Genomic DNA, 25,229 nt, shown 5'->3' on the forward strand with positions numbered 1-25,229 from the left:
TCAGTGCTGGTTGTAGTTTATAATCTTGCTCCATTCCAGGTGCTCCACCATTCTCCTCCTGATAATCTTCTCCATTGCAGTGCCCTACAAATCAGTGTCACTGACGTGCATAGTGCATACTATACAGGTCAGTGACACTGATCTGTAATTTAGTGCCTCTTTTCTGTCTCTTTTTTTAAAAATGGGAACTACATTTGCGGTCTTCCATACCTCAGGTAGTTGCCCAGTTTCAAGGGATGTGTTGAAGATTGTGGTTAATGGCACACACAGTATATCTGCTCCCTCCCTGAGGACCCACGGGGAGATGTTGTCCTGTCCTATTGCCTTTGAGGTATCAAGGTCACTTAGCAGCTTCTTCACCTCCTCAGTTGTGTGCATATCATCCAGCACTTGTTGGTGTATTCCCTGTTGGTGTCCCCCTCTGTCCTGTCTTCTCAGAGTCCTTCCTGTCTCCACTGTAAATACTTCCTTAAATCTCATGCTGAGCTCCTCGCATACCTCTTGATAGTTTCTTGTGAGTTCCCCACCTTCTTTCCTCAGCCTGATCACCTGGTCTTTGACTGTTGTCTTTCTCCTAATGTGGCTAAACAGCAGTTTCGGGTCAGACTTGACTTTCGATGCTATGTCATTTTCGTACTGTCGCTGGACCTCCCTCCTTATTTGTGCATATTCGTTTCTGGCTCTTCGACTGATCTCCTTGTTTTCTTGGGTCCTTTGCCTTCTATACCTCTTCCATTCTCTAATGCACTTAGTTTTTGCCTCTCTGCACCTTCGGGTAAACCAAGGACTCGCTTTGGTCTTCCCATTGTTCCTGTTGCCCTTGGGAACAAGCCTTTCCTCTGCCTCCTTGCATTTTGTTGTTACATATTCCATCATTTCGTTTACTGATTTTCCTACCATTTCCCTGTCCCACTGCACCTCCCGTAGAAGTTCCTCATACCTGTGTAGTCCCCCCCTTTTATAGTTTGGCTTTTCCCATTCAACTCCTGTTACCCTCTCCACCTGTAATTCTACTATTTAATCAAAACTCAGGATTACGTGGTCACTAGCTCCGAGGGACCTCTCATATGTGATGTCATCAATGTCTGAGCTACTCAGGGTGAGCACAAGGTCCAGTCTTGCTGGTTCATCCTCTCCTCTCTCTCTCGTAGTATCCCTGATGTATTGATGCATGAGGTTTTGCAGTATCACATCCATTATCTTGGCTCTCCATGTTTCGGGGCCCCCATGAGGCTCCAGGTTTTCCCAATCGATCTCCCTGTGGTTGAAATCACCCAAAACAAGTAACTTTGCTCTGCACGATTGAGCTCTTCGTGCCACCTCAGCCAGTGTCCACCATCGCTCTGTGTTCTCATCATATTCCTCTCTTGGCCTCCTGCAGTTCTGTGGTCACAGCAATGACTAGCTTATGTTCCCCAGATTGAATTGTACCTACTATGTGTTCCCTTTCTCCAATCTCTTCCATGCATTCCATTTCCTCAAAACTCCATCGGTTTTTTATGAGCAGTGCAACCCCTCCTCCCCCTCTGCTCCTTCTATCTTTCCTCAGGATCTGATATCCCGGTGGGAAGACTACATATGTTATTGTCTCAGTGAGTTTCGTTTCTGTGACTGTTATGATGTCCGGGGACTTCTCGTTGATTCTTTCATGTATGTGTGTCTGTGTGCGTGTGTGTGTGTGTGTGTGTGTGTATGTGTGTGTGTGTGTGTGTGTGTGTGTGTGTGTGTGTGTGTGTGTGTGTGTGTGTGTGTGTGTGTGTGTGTGTGTGTGTGTGTGTGTGTGTGTGTGTGTGTGTGTGTGTGTGTGTGTGTGTGTGTGTTTGTGTCTGTCTGTGTCTGTCTGTCTGTCTATCTGTCTGTGTGTGTGTCTGTGTATGTTTTTGTGTGTCTCTGTCTGTCTGTCTCACTGTCTGTCTCTGTCTTACTTTCTGTCTCTCTATCTCTACTTTAGAGACATTGTAAAGCAGTAAATACGTGTATTTGTTTTGGTTGTGATGTGTCCCGCTGAGCTGCGCAGTTACCACACAACACAACTCTAGGGTAGAGAGCGCCCAAGTTATTGGAATAATGTTACCATGTCACTATTTCTGTTATTTTGAAAATTCTCATTATCCACCTCAACATTTTCTTAGCTTTTGCAACATTCGCCTTATTGTAATCTCTGAATAACAGGTCAACTGACATTTTTACATGCAGGACCTTACTGTGTTCCTTTCGTTGTCTGGTGGTCATCCTGTGTTTTTATATACCGTGCCCCGTTTTAGTTCATTTTCTCCATATCTAAGCAGTTGGAATTTGTCACCATGAACATAGTTATATCCGCTGCCCATTGGACCACCTTGCTTGTATTCTCGTGTCTTTCACTAGGGCGATTTTTATGCTTGTATTCCTATCATCCGCAAATGATACGAAGTTGTTGCAGCGAATATTTATTTATATCTGTTATGAAGATGAGAAACCGTAGTCACAGAACTGTGAACACATGTCTCCTCCAGTACCGCCGGTAGGATACCATCTTCTGAAGGCAGGCAGGCAGGCAGGCAGGCAGACAGGCAGGCAGGCAGGCAGGCAGGCAGGCAGGCAGGCAGGCAGGCAGGCAGGCAAGCAGGCAGGCAGGCAGGCAGGCAGACAGGCAGGCAGGCAGGCAGGCAGGCAGGCAGGCAGGCAGGCAGGCAGGCAGGCAGGCAGGCAGGCAGGCAGGCAAGCAGGCAGGCAGGCAGGCAGGCAGGCAGGCAGGCAGGCAGGCAGGCAAGCAGGCAGGCAGGCAGGCAGGCAGGCAGGCAGGCAGGCAGGCAGGCAGGCAAGCAGGCAGGCAGGCAGGCAGGCAGGCAGGCAGGCAAGCAGGCAGGCAGGCAGGCAGGCAGGCAGGCAGGCAGGCAGGCAGGCAGGCAGGCAGGCAGGCAGGCAGGCAGGCAGGCAGGCAGGCAGGCAGGCAGGCAGGCAGGCAGGCAGGCAGGCAGGCAGGCAGGCAAGCAGGCAGGCAGGCAGGCAGGCAGGCAGGCAGGCAGGCAAGCACTCGAATTAACTGTCAACAATACACTGTCAACACTTGACAATAACAACAACATAATGAGGATTTTAACACACTGGAAAGAGCATGTGATTCAGTCAGGTAAACCTAAGACTCTTACAGTGCCACCCTCACAGTGCCACCCTCACAGTGCCACCCTCACAGTGCCACCCTCACAGTGCCACCCTCACAGTGCCACCCTCACAGTGCCACCCTCACAGTGCCACCCTCACAGTGCCACCCTCACAGTGCCACCCTCACAGTGCCACCCTCACAGTGCCACCCTCACAGTGCCACCCTCACAGTGCCACCCTCACAGTGCCACCCTCACAGTGCCACCCTCACAGTGCCACCCTCACAGTGCCACCCTCACAGTGCCACCCTCACAGTTCCGCCCTCACAGCACCCGGCGTCACCGCTGCACTTTGGCCTTATGGCCAGTCTGGTGGCCACCCCTGCCAACGCCTGGCAAGGCTTGACAGGGTCGACCTCTGGCCAGGGGTTCCCTCAGACAGGTGCTGCAAATTTTATGATGCCACTGTTGGTTATGGCCAATGGTGGGTTGGCACCGTGAGGGGAGGAGTGGCACTGAGGGCTACTGTCAGAATGAAGAATGGTATTGAGAGAGGAGGGGTACTATGACGTGGAGTGATACAGTGAGGGGGAGGAGTGGTACAGTGAGGGGAAAGCGGTGGTACAGTGATGGGGAGGAATGGTACATTGAAGGGGAGGACTGGTACAGTAAAAGGGAGGAGTGGTAGAGTGCAGGAGAGGAGTGGTACATTGAAGGGGAAGAGTGGTACAATGAGGGATAGAAGTGGTGCAGTGAAGGAAAGGAGTGGTGCAGTGAGGGGAGGAGTGGTACAGTGAGGGGAGGAGTGGTACAGTGAGGGGAGAAAGTGGTACAGTGAAGGGGAATGCGACGGTGCAGAGTGGTACAGTGAGGAGGAAGAGTGGTACAGTGAGGGGAGAAAGTGGTACAGTGAAGGGGAGTGCGACGGTGCAGAGTGGTACAGTGAGGAGGAAGAGTGGTACAGTGAGGGGAGAAAGTGGTACAGTGAAGGGGAGTGCGACGGTGCAGAGTGGTACAGTGAGGAGGAAGAGTGGTACAGTGAGGGGAGAAAGTGGTACAGTGAAGGGGAGTGCGACGGTGCAGAGTGGTACAGTGAGGAGGAAGAGTGGTACAGTGAGGGGAGAAAGTGGTACAGTGAAGGGGAGTGCGACGGTGCAGAGTGGTACAGTGAGGAGGAAGAGTGGTACAGTGAGGGGAGAAAGTGGTACAGTGAAGGGGAGTGCGACGGTGCAGAGTGGTACAGTGAGGGGAGAAAGTGGTACAGTGAAGGGGAGTGCGACGGTGCAGAGTGGTACACTGAGGGGAGAAAGTGGTACAGTGAAGGGGAGTGCTACGGTGCAGAGTGGTACACTGAGGGGAGAAAGTGGTACAGTGAAGGGGAGTGCTACGGTGCAGAGTGGTACAGTGAGGGGAGAAAGTGGTACAGTGAAGGGGAGTGCTACGGTGCAGAGTGGTACACTGAGGGGAGAAAGTGGTACAGTGAAGGGGAGTGCGACGGTGCAGAGTGGTACATTGAGGAGGAAGAGTGGTACAGTGAGGGGAAAGAGTTATACAGTGAGGAGGAGTGGTATAGTGAAGGCAGGAGTGGTTAGTGAGGGGAGGAGTGATACAGTGAGAGGGGAGGAGTGGTACAGTGAAGGGAGGAGTGGTACAGTAAGGGGAGGAGTGGTACAGTTAGGAGAGGAGTGGTACAGTGAAGAGGACTGGTAGATGGCGTAGTACATGAAGTGCTACAAGACGTGGATACAGGAAGTGTTGGCACTACTGCATATCGGACACAGGAAGTGTTGGCACTACTGCATATCGGACACAGGAAGTGTTGGCACTACTGCATATCGGATACAGGAAGTGTTGGCACTACTGCATATCGGACACAGGAAGTGTTGGCACTACTGCATATCGGATACAGGAAGTGTTGGCACTACTGCATATCGGACACAGGAAGCGTTGGCACTACTGCATATCGGATACAGGAAGTGTTGGCACTACTGCATATCGGACACAGGAAGTGTTGGCACTACTGCGTAGCGGATGCAGGAAGTGTTGGCACTACTGCATATCGGATACAGGAAGTGTTGGCACTACTGCATAACGGATACAGGAAGTGTTGGCACTACTGCATATCGGATACAGGAAGTGTTGGCACTACTGCATAGCGGATACAGGAAGTGTCGGCACTACTGCATATCGGATACAGGAAGTGTTGGCACTACTGCATAGCGGATACAGGAAGTGTTGGCACTACTACGTAGCGGATACAGGAAGTGTTGGCACTACTGCATAGCGGATACAGGAAGTGTTGGCACTACTGCGTAGCGGATACAGGAAGTGTTGGCACTACTGCATAGCGGATACAGGAAGTGTTGGCACTACTGCATATCGGATACAGGAAGTGTTGGCACTACTGCGTAGTGGATACAGGAAGTGTTGGCACTACTGCATAGCGGATACAGGAAGTGTTGGCACTACTGCATAGCGGATACAGGAAGTGTTGGCACTACTGCGTAGCGGATACAGGAAGTGTTGGCACTACTGCATAGCGGATACAGGAAGTGTTGGCACTACTGCATATCGGATACAGGAAGTGTTGGCACTACTGCGTAGTGGATACAGGAAGTGTTGGCACTACTGCATAGCGGATACAGGAAGTGTTGGCACTACTGCGTAGCGGATACAGGAAGTGTTGGCACTACTGCATAGCGGATACAGGAAGTGTTGGCACTACTGCATAGCGGATACAGGAAGTGTTGGCATTACTGCATAGCGGATACAGGAAGTGTTGGCACTACTGCATAGCGGATACAGGAAGTGTTGGCACTACTGCGTAGCGGATACAGGAAGTGTTGGCACTACTGCGTAGCGGATACAGGAAGTGTTGGCACTACTGCATAGCGGATACAGGAAGTGTTGGCACTACTGCATAGCGGATACAGGAAGTGTTGGCACTACTGCATAGCGGATACAGGAAGTGTTGGCACTACTGCATAGCGGATACAGGAAGTGTTGGCACTACTGCATATCGGATACAGGAAGTATTGGCACTACTGCATAGCGGATACAGGAAGTGCTGGCACTACTGCACATCGGATACAGGAAGTACTGGCACTATTGCATAGTGGATACAGGAAGTCCTGGCACTACTGCATAGTGGATACAGGAAGTACTGGCGCTACTGCACAGTGGATACACGAAATGCTGGCACTACTGCATAGCGGATACAGGAAGTACTGACACTACTGCACAGCAGATACAGGAAGCGCTGGCACTACTGTATAGCGGATACAGGAAGCGTTGGCACTCTCAAAGCGGATTCGGGAAGCATTGGCACCGATATATATCCGTAAGGCCAGGTGTGGCAGGTAGTGCCAAGACATGTCATTCTGTCCCCTACCTGCGTGCAGTTGGCACAGTGCCACCTCAGGTTGATACTGCTGTGTACCTGTCGCCTCGTATCGGTGGCACCTTATTTTGTCTGCCATCACCTGGCCCTGTGCCAGTGTGGTGGTGTATTGTCTCACACCAGACAGTAGGTGGTAGCACTGTAGCGTCTACAATGACACAGTAACTGGTGGCACTATAGCATCTACTACCACGCAGTAGATGGTAGCACTATAGAATCTACTACCACGCAGTAGATGGTAGCACTGTAGCACCTACTACCACGCAGTAGATGGTAGCACTGTAGAATCTACTACCACGCAGTAGATGGTAGCACTGTAGCACCTACTACCACGCAGTAGATGGTAGCACTGTAGCACCTACTACCACGCAGTAGATGGTAGCACTGTAGAATCTACTACCACGCAGTAGATGGTAGCACTGTAGCACCTACTACCACGCAGTAGATGGTAGCACTGTAGATCCTACTACCACGCAGTAGACGGTAGCACTGTAGCATATACCACCACCCAGTATATAGTGGCAGTGTAGCATCTACTACCACCCAGTAGATAGTCGCACCGGATGCATCTACCATCCAGTAGTATCTACCATCCAGTAGCATCTACTGCCACCCAGTAGATAATAACACTGTAGCAACTACTACTACCTAGTAGATGGTATCACTGTAGTATTACTACTACCAGTAAATATTGGCACTGTAGCATCTATCATTCAGTAGATGGCAGCACTGTGCCGTGTAATAATTCTTAAACCAAGGTATATGACGAGGCAAGTGATGCTGCCTCGTGTGTTTACAACAGTGATTCCTGGAGCTCTCTCAAACATGTCTCTTGAAAATGGGAGACATATCACTAACGTTACGTTGCAAACGCAAGCGGGAAGAGGCGTTAAACGCCAACAGTATGAGGTGTTTAAACGCCAGCAGGGAAGAGATGCTAAAACGAAAAGAGGAGAAAGATTGACTGCGTCAGTAAATATGTAAATCGCCAGCAGAAAGAGGTTTTCGACGGAAACTGGAAGATGTGCCAGCAGGAAGGTGTCTAGCCCCAGCAGGAAGGTGTCTAGCCCCAGCAGGAAGGTGTCTAGCCCCCAGCAGGAAGGTGTCTAGCCCCAGCAGGAAGGTGTCTAGCCCCAGCAGGAAGGTGTCTAGCCCCCAGCAGGAAGGTGTCTAGCCCCAGCAGGAAGGTGTCTAGCCCCCAGCAGGAAGGTGTCTAGCCCCAGCAGGAAGGTGTCTAGCCCCCAGCAGGAAGGTGTCTAGCCCCAGCAGGAAGGTGTCTAGCCCCAGCAGGAAGGTGTCTAGCCCCAGCAGGAAGGTGTCTAGCCCCAGCAGGAAGGTGTCTAGCCCCAGCAGGAAGGTGTCTAGCCCCCAGCAGGAAGGTGTCTAGCCCCAGCAGGAAGGTGTCTAGCCCCCAGCAGGAAGGTGTCTAGCCCCAGCAGGAAGGTGTCTAGCCCCCAGCAGGAAGGTGTCTAGCCCCAGCAGGAAGGTGTCTAGCCCCAGCAGGAAGGTGTCTAGCCCCAGCAGGAAGGTGTCTAGCCTCAGCAGGAAGGTGTCTAGCCCCCAGCAGGAAGGTGTCTAGCCCCCAGCTGGAAGGTGTCTAGCCCCAGCAGGAAGGTGTCTAGCCCCAGCAGGAAGGTGTCTAGCCCCCAGCAGGAAGGTGTCTAGCCCCAGCAGGAAGGTGTCTAGCCCCAGCAGGAAGATGTCTAGCCCCAGCAGGAAGATGTCTAGCCCCAGCAGAAAGGTGTCTAGCAATAGTGTCACGCTTAACACTACAAGCGTCCACGATGGTATGAGCAGTATTCACTACCACTGGTGCGTCAGCAGTGTTCACTACCACTGGTGCGTCAGCAGTGTTCACTACCACTGGTGAGTCAGCAGTGTTCACTACCACTGGTGCGTCAGCAGTGTTCACTACCACTGGTGCGTCAGCAGTGTTCACTACCACTGGTGAGTCAGCAGTGTTCACTACCACTGGTGCGTCAGCAGTGTTCACTACCACTGGTGCGTCAGCAGTGTTCACTACCACTGGTGCGTCAGCAGTGTTCACTACCACTGGTGCGTCAGCAGTGTTCACTACTACTGGTGCGTCAGCAGTGTTCACTACTACTGGTGCGTCAGCAGTGTTCACCACCACTGGAGCGTCAGCAGTATTCACTACCACTGGTGCGTCAGCAGTGTTCACTATCACTGGTGCGTTAGCAGTGTTCACTACCACTGGTGCGTCTGCAGTGTTCACTACCACTGGTACGTCAGCAGTGTTCACTACCACTGGTGCGTTAGCAGTGTTCACTACCACTGGTGCGTTAGCAATGTTCACTACCACTGGTGCATCAGCAGTGTTCACTACCACTGGTGCGTCACCAGTGTTCACCACAACTGGTGCGCCAGCAGTGTTCACCACAGCTGGTGCATCAGCAGAGTTCACCACTGGCGCGTCAGCAGTGTTCACTACCACTGGTGCACAGCAGTGTTCACTACCACTGGTGCGTCAGCAGTGTTCACTACCACTGGTGCTTCGTGCCAAGCGTGCTTCGCGTGCCTCATTGTGCTCCCTCTAGCACTTGGAACCAATCTTGGGCAGAAAATAGTATATACCGAGTCAAAAAAAGAGGATTAGTGTTTAATACCTAGCAGAGTATAGGCCTAGTGTGCCGTGTGCAAAATAATAATAATAGAACTTTTCTCAGTCTGAGGAAAGAAAGTCTCCCTGATAATATTGTGTATACATAGTGTTATAGTGTATACTACAGTGGCACCCTAGTATATAGATAATAAATGCTAAAGTGTCATTAAAACAGGTGTAATTGTAACTGAAGTGATAGGCCTAAAGAGGCAGGTGCCAGAAGTCGCTAGAAACTTACCACACAGGTCAGCTGTTTTAATAATATTCCTGACCTGCTAGTGTACCTCCCATATAATCTGGTAATAACAGTGAATAGGAGAATACAGTGTTGTAGTAGCAACTAACCAGTAATATAATGGTACTTAGTGGAGTGGAGTGACCATCATTAGTTTTTTCTTCATTCTTGAAATACCAGACGTATAGCGAAATTCATATATCCTGTAGTTACCAGCGGTCGTAATATACGCAACGAAAAGCAAATATTACTCCAGAAAAAACGTCTTTCCTCCAATAATCTTCACCAGTCAACTATAGTGATAATATAGCATTTGTTGTGGTGGAGACGGAAAAAATATAGAAACGCTAGATACAGTGATGTATAAACGTTCAGGCTGTAAATAAGGGTTGAGGCCTCGACCGTTCGTCATTGTAGGAGCTGCCAGCAATCACCGGTTCTTCAACACGCAAGTGTTAAATAATTTCCAGTAGTTAATTCATGTGTTAGCCCAAAGCACCGACCAGATATGCTTTAAATAAGTGATCCATTGATCAGATCCGACTGGTTCCGAACCCTTGACCGGTTTCAAACGGATTCGTTGGACAATAAAACAGACTGTAAACAGACGGGGTATTAGGCGCCCTTATCAAACACAAACAATAAACCATACCCCCAGCCGGGATTGAACCCGCGGTCATAGAGTCTCAAAACTCCAGCCCGTCGCGCTAGCCACTAGACCAGCTAGCCACAATAAGCTGGTCTAGTGGCTAGCGCGACGGGCTGGAGTTTTGAGACTCTATGACCGCGGGTTCAATCCCGGCCGGGGGTATGGTTTATTTGCAATCGTGTCATTACGATTTCTTAAGTCACAAACAATAAATATAAAACAGAAATGTACACTGGTAATCTGTCCTAATATACAAGTACAGTTAGAAATAGAAATACAAATAGGCAGATCTTCACTTTAACGAGGTTATTAGTAGAATATTCAAGGGTTTACTAGTAGAATTACAGTAAATCAACCATTCAAATCACATTACGAAATTCTGTGTAGTCTGCAGTAAATCAAACAAACGGGCTTCCACATGGATTACTTGCCATTTTTGTGAAAATTGGTGTCACGCCCCTTGTGCAGATATCCAAGAATTATCTACAAGCAGTATTAAATCAGGGAAGTGTTTTTGGGTATGCCCAAATGAGATCAATCTGTGGACTAAAATCACATTGGTATTAAAAGAGGATAACATCAAAGCAGCCTTCATAGAAAACCTGGAAGCTTTCTATAACAGATGGGAAAATAAAAAGTCTGGGCTGGATGGTACCGCCCTTGGTGCTGGCCATGTAGTCAGAAACGGCAAGGCTGGAGGTGCTGCACTGGTAGACCGTAAATGTGGGGCTGGAAGTGCTGTCCTGGTAGACAGTAATGGTGAAGCTGGAGGTGCTGTCCAGGGAGGCAGTAACGGTGAGGCTGGAAGTGCTGTCCAGGTAGACAGTAAATGTATGCATGAGGGAATGCATATAAATGGCCTCGAGGGAGACAGGAGCTGTAGTGGGGAAACAAGTGTAGTCAAGGACAAGATAAATCCAATATTACAAACTAGTAATACCACAGGAGATAGCAAACAAGGGGACTCCACTAGCAATAGTGAGGATATATTACCAGAAACAACTGGTGAGAGCTCCATTGTTAGTACTAGTGAGGATAGGAATGAGACAGGTAAACATGCACCAACAGGGAATACAGTCACAAAAACCCAAGGCAAACGGAAACCAAGCCTGTGCACATACTATGCACTTGGTATCTGCAGGCATGGGAAATCTGAAAAAAAAACTGATTGAACTTGCAACTTTGACCACCCTAGAAAATGCCGTGCCCATATAACAACAGGAAAATGCAAACTCCCTTCCTGTAAGCTTTTTCACCCTGAAATGTGTCCCTCTTCAGTACAGGAAAGACTGTGCTATAACTTAAATTGCCAGGCACACCATCTAAAGGGGACAAAAAGATACAAAACATCCAGGCCATGGGAAAACCTGGGTAGCCACAGCCACTCAAGAGGGAGAGGTTTTTTAGTGCCAGGAAGGAAAAAAAAAACTGGCAGGAAATGGCAGAAATCGTTCGCCAAATCCAGTCATTTCTGGAGTGGAACCACAGTCGATGGCCTCCACTCCAAACCAACAGATACAGATACTAGTGCCGGAAAAAAGTCCCCCCCCCCCAGTACCACCAATACCACCAGTCCGATGACATTCTTCTTTGCAAATATACAGGGTCTAAAGCCAGCAACGAACAACAAAATACCATTCATCCGTGGACTGCTTGCAGAGACCCACATAAAGGATCACTTGGACAACGAAATATGGATCCCAGGTTACAACATATACAGATGCGACAGAGTGAACTGGCAAAGGGGAAGGGTTGGCCTTTATATCGCAGAGTCACTTATTTGCACAGAACTGCTTAATGCCTCAAATGATGTAGTGGAAGTTTTAGCAGTAAAGATCGAGAACCAAAACCTAGTCATTGTGGTAGTCTACAAGCCTCCGGATGCAACGTCCCAGCAATTCCAGGAACAGCTGTTAAAAATTGACCACTGTCTGGAAAATCTTCCAGCTCCTGCCCCCAACATCTTGCTTCTGGGGGATTTCAACTTGAGGCACCTAAAATGGAGGAATATAGCAAATAATGTTGTTGCAGTGATAACACCAGGAGGCAGCTCTGACGAGAACACACACACACGAGCTTTTAAATCTCTGCACAAAATTCAACTTAAACCAGCAAATAATAGAGCCTACTAGACTGGAGAATACACTAGACCTCATCTTCACTAACAATGATGATCTGATACGAAATGTCACCATATCAAAAACAATATACTCAGATCACAACATAATCGAGGTTCAGACATGCATGCATCGGAGCCCCAGACCGACAAAATGAGATTAGTCACGAGGGAGCATTCACCAAATTCAACTTCAATAACAAGAACATAAAATGGGACCAAGTAAACCAAGTTCTAAACGATATAAGCTGGGAAGATAGACTAAGCAACACAGACCCCAACTTACGCCTAGAACAGATTAACTCGGTGGTACTCGATGTATGCTCAAGGCTTATTCCTTTAAGAAAAAGGAGTAGTAGATGTAAAATAGAAAGAGACAGGCGCTCCCTTTACAGGCGACGGAAAAGAATAAAAGAGCGGCTAAAAGAGGCCAATATATCTGAAATGCGTAGGGAGACACTTGTCAGAGAAATAGCTAACATTGTAAAGGAATCTTATAGGAGTCAGGAATCGCGGGAAGAACTGAAAGCCATAAATGAAATCGAAAGAAACCCAAAGTATTTCTTTTCTTATGCGAAATCAAAGTCGAGAACAACATCCAGTATTGGGCCCCTACTTAAACAAGATGGGTCCTACACAGATGACAGCAAGGAAATGAGTGAGCTTCTCAAGTCCCAATATGACTCAGTCTTTAGCAAGCCGCTAACCAGACTGAGTCGAAGATCAAAATGAATTTTTTTATGAAAGCCACAGAATTTGGTAAAAACAAGCCTATCTGATGTTATCCTAACGCCAAATGACTTTGAACAGGCGATAAATGACATGCCCATGCACTCTGCCCCAGGGCCAGACTCATGGAACCCCGTGTTCACGAGCTTTTACCATCCTATGGGGAGGGAGCATGGACAAGGGGGTCGTCCCACAGTTACTAAAAACAACAGACATAGCCCCACTCCACATAGGGGGCAGTAAAGCAATAGCAAAGAACTACAGACCGATAGCACTAACATCCCATATCATAAAAATCTTTGAAAGGGTCCTAAGAAGCAAGATCGCCATCCATCTAGATACCCATCAATAACACAACCCAGGGCAACATGGGTTGTGTAATTGGTTTAGAGCAAGTCGCTCCTGTCTGTCCCAACTACTGGATTACCAGTAGTTGGGACAGACAGTAGTGCATCTAGGTCCTACATGCACTAGAAGACAAAAAGAATGCAGATGTAATATATACAGACTTTGCAAAAGCCTTCGACAAGTGTGACCATGGCGTAATAGCGCACAAAATGCGTGCTAAAGGAATAACAAGAAAAGTTGGTCGATGGATCTATAATTTCCTCACAAACAGAACACAAAGTGTAGTAGTCAACAGAGTAAAGCCTAAAGCGGCTACGGTAAAAAGCTCTGTTCCACAAGGCACAGTACTCGCTCCCATCTTGTTTCTCATCCTCATATCTGACATAGACAAGGATGTCAGCCACAGGACCGTGTCTTCCTTTGCAGATGACACCCGAATCTGCATGACAGTGTCTTCCATTGCAGACACTGCAAGGCTCCAGGCAGACATCAACCAAATCTTTCAATGGGCTGCAGAAAACAATATGAAGTTCAACGATGAGAAATTTCAACTCCGATATGGTAAACATGAGGAAATTAAAACTTCATCAGAGTACAAAACAAATTCCAGCCACAAAATAGAGCTAAAAACGAACGTCAAAGACCTGGGAGTGATCATGTCGGAGGATCTCACCTTCAAGGACCATAACATTGTATCAATCGCATCTGCTAGAAAAATGACAGGATGGATAATGAGAACCTTCAAAACTAGAGATGCCAAGCTTGTTCTATCTAGGCTAGAATATTGCTGCACACTAACAGCACCTTTCAAGGGAGGTGAAATTGCTGACCTAGAAAATGCACAGAGAACCTTCACGGCGCGCATAACGGAGATAAAACACCTCAATTACTGGGAGCGCTTGAAGTTCCTGAACCTATACTCCCTGGAACGCAGGCGGGAGAGATACATGATTATATACACCTGGAAAATCCTAGAGGGACTAGTACCGAACTTGCACACGAAAATCACTCACAACGAAAGCAAAAAACTCGGCAGACGATGCAACATCCCCCAATGAAAAGCAGAAGTGTCATTAGCACGTTAAGAGACAATACAATAAGTGTCAGGGGAACGAGACTGTTCAACTGCCTCCCAGCATACATAAGGGGGATCACCAATAGACCCCTGGCTGTCTTCAAGCAGGCACTGGACAAGTACCTAAAGTCGGTACCTGACCAGCCGGGCTGTGGCTCGTACGTTGGATTGCGTGCAGCCAGCAGTAACAACCTGGTTGATCAGGCGCTGATCCACCATGAGGCCTGGTCACAGACCGGGCCGCGGGGGCGTTGACCCACGGAACTCTCTCCAGGTAAACTCCAGGTAAACCACTGGTGCGTCAGCAGTGTTCACTACTACTGGTGCGTCAGCAGTGTTCACTACCACTGGTGCACAGCAGTGTTCACTACCACTTGTGCGTCAGCAGTGTTCACTACCACTTGTGCGTCAGCAGTGTTCACTATCACTGGTGCGTCAGCAGTGTTCACTACCACTGGTGCACAGCAGTGTTCACTACCACTTGTGCATCAGCAGTGTTCACTACCACTGGTGCGTCAGCAGTGTTCACTACCACTTGTGCGTCAGCAGTGTTCACTACCACTGGTGCGTCAGTAGTGTTCACTACTACTGGTGCGTCAGCAGTGTTCACTACCACTGGTGCACAGCAGTGTTCACTACCACTTGTGCGTCAGCAGTGTTCACTACCACTGGTGCGTCAGCAGTGTTCACTATCACTGGTGCGTCAGCAGTGTTCACTACCACTGGTGCGTCAGCAGTGTTCACTACCACTTGTGCGTCAGCAGTGTTCACTACCACTGGTGCGTCAGCAGTGTTCACTACCACTGGTGCGTCAGCAGTGTTCACTACCACTGGTGCGTCAGCAGTGTTCACTATCACTGGTGCGTCAGCAGTGTTCACTACCACTGGTGCGTCAGCAGTGTTCACTACCACTGGTGCGTCAGCAGTGTTCACTACCACTGGTGCGTCAGCAGTGTTCACTACCACTGGTGCGTCAGCAGTGTTCACTACCACTGGTGCGTCAGCAGTGTTCACTACCACTGGTGCGTCAGCAGTGTTCACTACCACTGGTGCGTCAGCAGTGTTCACTACCACTGGTGCGTCAGCAGTGTTCACTATCACTGGTGCGTCAGCAGTGTTCACTACCACTGGTGCGTCAGCAGTGTTCACTACCACTGGTGCGTCAGCAGTGTTCACTACCACTGGTGCGTCAGCAGTGTTCACTACCACTGGTGCGTCAGCAGTGTTCACTATCACTGGTGCGTCAGCAGTGTTCACTACCACTGGTGCGTCAGCAGTGTTCACTACCACTGGTGCGTCAGCAGTGTTCACTACCACTGGTGCGTCAGCAGTGTTCACTACCACTGGTGCGTCAGCAGTGTTCACTACCACTGGTGCGTCAGCAGTGTTCACTATCACTGGTGCGTCAGCAGTGTTCACTACCACTGGTGCGTCAGCAGTGTTCACTACCACTGGTGCGTCAGCAGTGTTCACTACCACTGGTGCGTCAGCAGTGTTCACTACCACTGGTGCGTCAGCAGTGTTCACTACCACTGGTGCGTCAGCAGTGTTCACTACCACTGGTGCGTCAGCAGTGTTCACTACCACTGGTGCGTCAGCAGTGTTCACTACCACTGGTGCGTCAGCAGTGTTCACTATCACTGGTGCGTCAGCAGTGTTCACTACCACTGGTGCGTCAGCAGTGTTCACTACCACTGGTGCGTCAGCAGTGTTCACTACCACTGGTGCGTCAGCAGTGTTCACTACCACTGGTGCGTCAGCAGTGTTCACTATCACTGGTGCGTCAGCAGTGTTCACTACCACTGGTGCGTCAGCAGTGTTCACTACCACTGGTGCGTCAGCAGTGTTCACTACCACTGGTGCGTCAGCAGTGTTCACTACCACTGGTGCGTCAGCAGTGTTCACTACCACTGGTGCGTCAGCAGTGTTCACTACCACTGGTGCGTCAGCAGTGTTCACTACCACTGGTGCGTCAGCAGTGTTCACTACCACTGGTGCGTCAGCAGTGTTCACTACCACTGGTGCGTCAGCAGTGTTCACTACCACTGGTGCGTCAGCAGTGTTCAGTACCACTGGTGCGTCAGCAGTGTTCACTATCACTGGTGCGTCAGCAGTGTTCACTACCACTGGTGCGTCAGCAGTGTTCACTACCACTGGTGAGTCAGCAGTGTTCACTACCACTGGTGCGTCAGCAGTGTTCACTACCACTGGTGCGTCAGCAGTGTTCACTATCACTGGTGCGTCAGCAGTGTTCACTACCACTGGTGCGTCAGCAGTGTTCACTACCACTGGTGCGTCAGCAGTGTTCACTACCACTGGTGCGTCAGCAGTGTTCACTACCACTGGTGCGTCAGCAGTGTTCACTACCACTGGTGCGTCAGCAGTGTTCACTACCACTGGTGCGTCAGCAGTGTTCACTACCACTGGTGCGTCAGCAGTGTTCACTACCACTGGTGCGTCAGCAGTGTTCACTACCACTGGTGCGTCAGCAGTGTTCACTATCACTGGTGCGTCAGCAGTGTTCACTACCACTGGTGCGTCAGCAGTGTTCACTACCACTGGTGAGTCAGCAGTGTTCACTACCACTGGTGCGTCAGCAGTGTTCACTACCACTGGTGCGTCAGCAGTGTTCACTACCACTGGTGCGTCAGCAGTGTTCACTACCACTGGTGCGTCAGCAGTGTTCACTACCACTGGTGCGTCAGCAGTGTTCACTACCACTGGTGCGTCAGCAGTGTTCACTACCACTGGTGCGTCAGCAGTGTTCACTACCACTGGTGCGTCAGCAGTGTTCACTACCACTGGTTAAATAATATTACTTCTTTCCCCATGTATATGATAGTGTTATGTACAAGTTTGTTTAGCCTTTCCAGAGACTCTGATATTGCCTCTGTTTCCAGTGAGAAGACCTTTAAATCGTTTTTTCAATACTTCACAGACCTCTTCTTTTACTGTCGTGTTTCTACTTATGGGACTGTGAAGCAGCTTTGGTTCAGTTTTGGCTTTTGCTGCCATGTCATTCTCGCTGTTGTTGAGCCTCTCTTCTCACTCTTACACATTCGTTCTGGATCTTCTGCTCACTTCTCTGTTTCCTCTTTCTATGTTTTTTTACATTCCTGTGCTTTTCTTCGCCCCCTCTCTTCACCTTTGGTTAACCCAAGGGCTCTCTGTTTGCAGTTTTCCCTTTGTTTTGGACATGACCTTGCACGTTGCTTTCCGGCAAGATACTCCATCTCATTCACTGACTCTTCTTGCACTTTCCTCTCCCACTGTACTTCCCTCAATGTTTAATTCCTCAAGATACCGATTTGTGTTTGCGGGGTGGAGGCTCAGCTCTTGGTCCTGCCTCCTACCTACACCAAACTGATAGGCATCACTGATTTTCACCTCTTGGGTTTATGTCTATTCTTAAAGTTTTGTATTGGATCTACCTCCACCACAGCCTCATCCAAGTCATTCCACCTTTCATTCACCCTGAGACTACAGAAATGCTTCTTTGCTTATGTATTTTTTTTCACCTGTGTCCGCTTGATCCTGGTTTTTCCTTGTAATTCAGTATCATTATCTATCTTATCAATTCTTCTTAATATTTTGTATATAGTAGTATGTCTTTCCTTGTCCTCTCCACCAAGATTGTCAGGTTCAATCCCTTGAACCTCTCCTCATAGTGCATTCCTCTCACTTCTGCATGCAAACCTTCGGGTTTCTGTGTGTGTGCTTTACCAGGTGGGGGTTCCATACTGGGGCTGCACACTCAGGCCTAACACATCAACCGAAAGTTCTGAAGGATTTTTTATCTTGCTGAATGCTTACTGATTTTAGTTAATCTTGCAAATGTTACTGACGTTATATGGCTTCTATTTCTGAAGTTTTCCTGGAGAGTATCACTACCCTCTCCTGTTCTTATTTTTACATCCAAAAACAGTGACACATGGAACTCAATCCATCTCGTGGGTCGTTCACATTTACACAAATAGTAGCGGCCGCAGTAATGATTCTTGTGGAACCACAATTGTTAGTCTTTCTCATTCTGGTGTCTCATGCCTTACTGTTACCCGTTACCCTCTTCCTTCTGTCATCCAAGCACTCCCTGTCCCAATGCAGCACTCTGCCTTCTGTCATCCAGGTGCTCCCTGTCTCACTGTTTCACTCTGCCATCTGTTATCCAGGTGCTCCCTGCCCCACTGCACCATTCTGCTATCTGTTATCTAGGTGCTCCCTGTCCCACTGCAGAACTCTTCCTTTTAAAACTGCCTTATCCTCTAATTGCTGGACTGTCTAGTATACCATTATGTCAAATATTTTCCTGCAGCGTAAGATGACGTATCTTCCTTATTTTAGCTCTGTGACTGTCATAAAACCCCAGCAGATGTTTATGACATGTGTTTCCATCCCTAAATTGGTGCTGCTTTTCTGTAAAGAATCTCTCTGAGTGCTCTAATATCTTCTTCCTCACTATCTTCTCCAGTGACTGTATGTAAGTTGAAGAAGTTATCCAGCATTTCAGTGACTCTTACATTTCTCGAATTTCATATCTGGAGGTCATATTTACCTTTTTTTAATTTCCTGGGAGTTATCCTAACTGGAGTGATTGGCTATATACCTGTGCTAAGGGTCACACACTCAGACTCTCCAAATACGCAGCCCAGAGTTTATAGATGAATTTATTTTTTTTGAGGATTTATAACGAATTATCTAAAATACCCCAAAAATTTAACTGACAAATCTTTTAATATTGCCAGAAATACATTTTTCCAATTCGAAAAAGGGTAAACATATTCAACCAAGAATATGTTGGTTCTCCCTTACCATGAAAACCTTATTAATATTCTCTCTCTACTTAAGGATTTTAAAATCAAAGTTTTTAAAATTCTTGATGTAGAAAAAAATTATTAAGAATTCCCTGCAATGAAGTTTATTACGGTCAAACTGGAAAAGCCTTGTATTAAGATTACAACATAAATACAACATCAGAACTGGACAAGAGTCTAATACTCTGTTTATTCATGTGAGAAATTTTAACCAGCCAACTGATTTTCGAAAGGCAGAGAAAGTTGTAGCAAGCAAGTCCATGGTTGAGAGAAATATAATCGAATCAAGATTCATAAAAAATAGTATTGATTTTAATACGAATATTAGTTCGGTGTTATATAAGTTAGATTCATTTATAATTAATAAAATTTGTGAGGAATTTAAGCTTCGCACGATATGTCATTCATAAGTTTCACTTACGTGACCTAACAGAAAATATTAACTTCACTCTCATGCTTAGCTTGCTGAGTGAGGTGTCAGGTCATATGTGAGGTGACACCTCAGCCTTATAAACCTTCTGTTGTCCTAATATTTTTACATTTTGATAATGTAAGAAATCACGAAAACCCTTGGGAATTCATTATTTTTTTCAGTGGTTATTTTGCATATTGTATATATATTTTTTTAACAAACCGGCCGTATCCCGCCAAGGCAGGGTGGCCCAAAAAGAAAAACGAAAGTTTCTCTTTTTTAATTTAGTAATTTATACAAGAGAAGGGGTTACTAGCCCCTTGCCCCCGGCATTTTAGTCGCCTCTTACAACACGCATGGTTTATGGAGGAAGAATTCTGTTCCACTGTCCCATGGAGATAAGAGGAAATAAACAAGAACAAGAACTAGAAAGAAAATAACAGAAAACCCTGAGAGGTGTGTATATATATACTTGTATATGTATGTGTAGTGTGACCTAAGTGTAAGAAGAAGTAGCAAGACGTACCTGAAATCTTGCATGTTTATGAGACAGACAAAAGACACCAGTAATCCTACCATCATGTAAAACGATTACAGGTTTTCGTTGTACACTCACTTGGCAGGACGATAGTACCTCCCTGGGTGGTTGCTGTCTACCAACCTACTACCCAGGAGATTATATATACATATATATATATATATATATATATATATATATATATATATATATATATATATATATATATATATATATATATATATATGTGTGTGTGTGTGTGTGTGTGTGTGTGTGTGTGTGTGTGTGTGTGTGTGTGTGTGTGTGTATAAATGCTTAAAACAACATAAATATAGCATTAGAACTGGACAAGATTCCAATGCTCTATTTATTCATGTAAGAGATTTTAACCATCCAATTGATTTTCAAAAAGTTGAGAAAGTAGTATCAAGTAAGTCCAAGGTCGACAGGAATATAATTGAATCTTGTTTCATAAAAAGCAGTTTTGACAATAATATGAATATTTCCTTTGGTTTACATAAATTAGATCCATTTATAATTAATAGAATTTGGGAAGAATTTAATAATACATTGGACAAATAATAATTTTTTAAATTTCTTATTTCTTGGGTAGAATAGTTTGTTGGTGGGTTGTGTGAAGGACCTGTCTAGTTCGGCCGGCGGGCCTGCTGTCTCGCGTCAGGTGTTTCTTTGTTATGGGATCTGATAGTGAGGTGTGGGCTACCCCTTTATATACCTTCCTTTGATGTTTTACTTTCATTGTTCCTTGATAATGTGAGTAGTCACGAAAGCGCTTGGAATTTCTCTATGCTTTCACAGTGGTTGTTTTGCATTTATATATATATATATATATATATATATATATATATATATATATATATATATATATATATATATATATATATATATATATATATATATATATATATATATATAAATATATATATATATATATATATATATATATATATATATATATATATATATATATATATATATATATATATATACACCTACCTGTCGTGCCGAATATGTAAAACTGGCCAATTAGCAAGAACTCATTTAAAATTAAGTCCTCTCTGAAATTTTCTCTTATACATTTAAAGATATATTTTTTTCATTAATGTTAATGTAAAAATTTTAAATTTTGCACCAAAAGAATCTTAGAAAACTTACCTAACCTTATTATAACAAGATCAATTTATTTTAGCCTAACCCAACTAAATATATTTTAGATTTGTTTACAATAATTTAATACTAAACAAACACAGTGAAATATATTTTTTTCATTAGGTTCAGGATGATTTTGGCGAAATTACTGCATACACAAATTTTCACTTGTCCTATTTGGCAAGATGAGCGTTGCTATTTAAGCCAAGATCGTAGTAGTAGTAGGTTGGTAGACAGCAACCACCCAGGGAGGTACTATCGTCCTGCCAAGTGAGTGTACAACGAAAATCTGTAATTGTTTTACATGATGGTAGGATTACTGGTGTCTTTTGTCTGTCTCATAAACATACAAGATTTCAGGTATGTCTTGCTACTTCTTCTTACACTTAGGTCACACTACACATACATATACAAGTATATATATACACACCCCTCTGGGTTTTCTTCCATTTTCTTTCTTGTTCTTGTTCTTGTTTATTTCCTCGTATCTCCATGGGACAGTGGAACAGAATTCTTCCTCCGTAAACCATGCGTGTTGTAAGAGGCGACTAAAATGCCGGGAGCAAGGGGCTAGTAACGCCTTCTGTGTAAATTACTAAATTTAAAAGAGAAACTTTCGTTTTCCTTTTTGAGCCACCCTGCCTTGGTGGGATATGGCCGGTGTGTTGAAAGAAAGATATATATATATATATATATATATATATATATATATATATATATATATATATATATATATATATATATATATATATATATATATATATATATATATTCAACAAGTCGGTCGTCTCCCACCGAGGCAGGGTGACCCAAAAAAGAAAGAAAATCCCCAAAAAGAAAATACTTTCATCATCATTCAACACTTTCACCACACTCACACATTATCACTGCTTTTTGCAGTTTAGAAGCATATACGTATAAAGATACACAACATATCCCTCCAAACTGCCAATATCCCAAACCCCTCCTTTAAAGTGCAGGCATTGTACTTCCCATTTCCAGGACTCAAGTCCGACTATATGAAAATAACCGGTTTCCCTGAATACCTTCACTAAATATTACCCTGCTCACACTCCAACAGATCGTCAGGTCCCAAGTACCATTCGTCTCCATTCACTCCTATCTAACACGCTCATGCACGCTTGCTGGAAGTCCAAGCCCCTCGCCCACAAAACCTCCTTTACCCCTCTTTCCAACCCTTTCGAGGACGACCCCTACCCCTCTTTCCTTCCCCTATAGATTTATATGCTTTCCATGTCATTCTACTTTGATCCATTCTCTCTAAATGACCAAACCACCTCAACAACCCCTCTTCTGCCCTCTGACTAATGCTTTTATTAACTCCACACCTTCTAATTTCCACACTCCGAATTTTCTGCATAATATTTACACCACACATTGCCCTTAGACAGGACATCTCCACTGCCTCCAACCGTCTCCTCGCTGCTGCATTTACCACCCAAGCTTCACATCCATATAAGAGTGTTGGTACTACTATACTTTCATACATTCCCTTCTTTGCCTCCATAGATAACGTTTTTTGACTCCACATATACCTCAATGCACCACTCACCTTTTTTCCCTCATCAATTCTATGATTAACCTCATCCTTCATAAATCCATCCGCCGACACGTCAGCTCCCAAGTATCTGAAAATATTCACTTCTTCCTTACTCCTCCTCCCCAATTTGATATCCAATTTTTCTTTATCTAAATCATTTGATACCCTCATCACCTTACTCTTTTCTATGTTCACTTTCAACTTTCTACCTTTACACACATTCTCAAACTCATCCACTAACCTTTGCAATTTTTCTTTAGAATCTCCCATAAGCACAGTATCATCAGCAAAAAGTAACTGTGTCAATTCCCATTTTGAATTTGATTCTCCATAATTTAATCCCACCCCTCTCCCGAACACCCTAGCATTTACTTCTTTTACAACCCCATCTATAAATATATTAAACAACCATGGTGACATTACACATCCCTGTCTAAGACCTACTTTTACCGGGAGGTAGTCTCCCTCTCTTCTACACATCCTAACCTGAGCCTCACTATCCTCATAAAAGCTCTTTACAGCATTTAGTAACTTACCACCTATTCCATAAACTTGCAACATCTGCCACATTGTTCCTCTATCCACTCTATCATATGCCTTTTCTAAATCCATAAATGCAATAAAAACTTCCCTACCTTTATCTAAATACTGTTCACATATATGCTTCAATGTAAACACTTGATCTACACATCCCCTACCCACTCTGAAGCCTCCTTGCTCATCCGCAATTCTACATTCTGTCTTACCTCTAATTCTTTCAATTATAACTCTACCGTATACTTTTCCTGGTATACTCAGTAAACTTATTCCTCTATAATTTTTACAATCTCTTTTGTCCCCTTTCCCTTTATATAAAGGGACTATACATGCTCTCCGCCAATCCCTAGGTACCTTCCCCTCTTTCATACATTTATTAAACAAAAGTACCAACCACTCCAACACTATATCCCCCCCTGCTTTTAACATTTCTGTCATGATCCCATCAGTTCCAGCTGCTTTACCCTCTTTCATTCTACGTAATGCCTCACGTACCTCCACCACACTTACATTCTGCTCTTCTTCACTCCTAAAAGATGGTATACCTCCCTGGCCAGTGCATGAAATTACCGCCTCCCTTTCTTCCTCAACATTTAAAAGTTCCTCAAAATATTCTCGCCATCTACCTAATACCTCCCTCTCCCCATCTACTAACTCCCCTACTCTGTTTTTAACGGACAAATCCATACTTTCCCTAGGCTTTCTTAACTTGTTTAACTCACTCCAAAATTTTTTCTTATTTTCATTAAAATTTCTTGAGAGTGCCTCTCCCACTCTTTCATCTGCTCTCCTTTTGCACTCTCTCACCACTCTCTTCACCTTTCTTTTACTCTCCATATACTCTGCTCTTCTTATAACACTTCTTCTTTGTAAAAACCTCTCGTACGCTACCTTTTTCTCTTTTATCACACCCTTTACTTCATCATTCCACCAATCACTCCTCTTTCCTCCTGCCCCAACCCTCCTATAACCACAAACTTCTGCCCCACATTCTAATACTGCATTTTTAAAACTATTCCAACCCTCTTTAACCCCCCCCACTACTCATCTTTGCACTAGCCCACCTTTCTGCCAATAGTCGCTTATATCTCGCCCGAACTTCCTCCTCCCTTAGTTTATACACTTTCACCTCCCTCTTACTTGTTGTTGCCACCTTCCTCTTTTCCCATCTACCTCTTACTCTAACTGTATCTACAACTAAATAATGATCTGATATATCAGTTGCCACTCTATAAACATGTACATCCTGGAGCCTACCCATCAACCTTTTATCCACCAATACATAATCTAACAAACTACTTTCATTACGTGCTACATCATACCTTGTATATTTATTTATCCTCTTTTTCATAAAATATGTATTACTTATTACCAAATTTCTTTCTACACATAGCTCAATTAAAGGCTCCCCATTTACATTTACCCCTGGCACCCCAAATTTACCTACTACTCCCTCCATAACATTTTTACCCACTTTAGCATTGAAATCCCCAACCACCATTACTCTCACACTTGATTCAAAACTCCCCACGCATTCACTCAACATTTCCCAGAATCTCTCTCTCCTCTACACTTCTCTCTTCTCCAGGTGCATACACGCTTACTATAACCCACTTTTCACATCCAATTTTTATTTTACTCTACATAATCCTTGAATTTATGCATTCGTAGTCCCTCTTTTCCTGCCATAGCTTATCCTTCAACATTATTGCTACTCCTTCTTTAGCTCTAACTCTATTTGAAACCCCTGACCTAATCCCATTTATTCCTCTCCACTGAAACTCTCCCACCCCCTTCAGCTTTGTTTCACTTAAAGCCAGGACATCCAGCTTCTTCTCATTCATAACATCCACAATCATCTCTTTCTTATCATTTGCACAACATCCACGCACATTCAGACTTCCCACTTTGACAATTTTCTTCTTCTTATACTTTTTAGTAATCTTTACAGGAAAAGGGGTTA

At 45.4% G+C, this 25,229-nt stretch overlaps 1 protein-coding gene across 1 annotated transcript in view; it reads right to left on the reverse strand.

Annotated features, from left to right (window-relative positions):
- The window catches only part of LOC128702038 (rhodopsin, GQ-coupled-like), a 604,475-nt gene that overhangs the window by 281,230 nt on the left and 298,016 nt on the right, over positions 1-25,229 (reverse strand). The gene's annotated exons all lie outside the window — the stretch shown is intronic.

The sequence above is a fragment of the Cherax quadricarinatus genome, chromosome 4, assembly GCF_038502225.1.
Source record: "Cherax quadricarinatus isolate ZL_2023a chromosome 4, ASM3850222v1, whole genome shotgun sequence".
NCBI lineage: Eukaryota > Metazoa > Arthropoda > Malacostraca > Decapoda > Parastacidae > Cherax > Cherax quadricarinatus.